Genomic DNA, 1,330 nt, shown 5'->3' with positions numbered 1-1,330 from the left:
ACAATCAGGAAACTAAATTTAAGGAAGGACATTGTTTATAACAACCCTCAGAGGCAACTGATTTACTTTCTCCTAAAAACTCTATGGTATATAAGCATTACATAATAATGCTATTTAACCAACTTTTGTCATTAAGAATCATCACCAAAGTTTTCTGGAAGCGTGTCCACATAAGAATTAAATATTTAAAAGGTGAAATGTTCCTTATTTTAACTTTAGCAAGATCTTTCTTTTTCACTGTTAAGAAATACTTAAGTAGTTTTAAAGCAAAAGCTGTTAAGAGTAGAGTCTAAATAGCTAAAACCATACTCCTGAGTTCAAACTCACAGGTAAGTCTTTTGCAAATAGTTCTTGATAAAATATCCTCCCTCCCCACCCCCCTGCCCTGGATCTTGTATTGTTTCTTATAAAACTTTGGTCAAGAGTAGAAATATATCCAGGCAGATGTATGTGCCATATGAGAGCAAGAACAGTACAGTCAGCTAATGACTTTGGGTTTTAGAAATAGAAAGCAATTAAAATGTACTCAAAGTTACATTAAGAAAAGCTTTCACAGGGTAATATTGAAACAGTCACAAAGGTTAAGAAAATACTGATATCAAAGTACAAATGACTACAACGTTAAAATAGACAAAAACTATTATATAAGAGCCTCTTTTAAAATTAAAAATAAAGAACACATGAGTCCGGATCATTTTCCTGTTCTACTCATGGATTTTAGTCTTTATATTCATAGGGTTGGTTGTGTTGACATCTAGTAGAGTTTCTTATGACATCTGATAAGGTTTCATTCCAACTTCAGAGGATGGGCCTTCCCCAAAGAGCCGCTCAATTTGGGTCACGTCTTGGTCACTGTACAAGTTCAAAGTAGTGCAGTATCGCCATGATGTGCCGAGGCATGAAGATGTAGCCTGTATACAGGGCCATTCCCACGATCGAAATCAGCACAGAATTGAACACAGTCCTCTCCCAGGGTTCCAGCATGCAGAGCGCTGTGACCAGAAGATACTGGTAGTAAAACCAGGACATTTGCTTCTAGGCCCATGCCAGCGCCATGCCCACCACCGGCATCCCTCCTTGAGGTGGAGCATCAATCTCTGTATGTCTTTTTTGATAGAAGTCTATCCAGGTCCCCTTTGCCCATTTTTTTTTTTTTTTGGGTGGGGGAAGATTTTTACTTTAAATTTTTTCCCCCATTTTATTTATTTTTTTCAGCATAACAGTATTCATTGTTTTTGCACAACACCCAGTGCTCCATGCAAAACGTGCCCTCCCTATTACCCACCACCTGTTCCCCCAACCTCCCACCCCTGACCCTTCAAAACCCTCA

General features: G+C 38.3%; 1 pseudogene; it reads right to left on the bottom strand.

The window, feature by feature from the left end:
• Window positions 1-720: 720 nt before the first annotated feature.
• LOC123955073 lies at window positions 721-1,059 on the bottom strand (annotated as a pseudogene).
• Window positions 1,060-1,330: the final 271 nt, after the last annotated feature.

Source organism: Meles meles, chromosome 1, assembly GCF_922984935.1.
Source record: "Meles meles chromosome 1, mMelMel3.1 paternal haplotype, whole genome shotgun sequence".
Classification (NCBI taxonomy): Eukaryota; Metazoa; Chordata; class Mammalia; order Carnivora; family Mustelidae; genus Meles; species Meles meles.
This window is presented reverse-complemented; position numbering and strand designations above follow the sequence as displayed.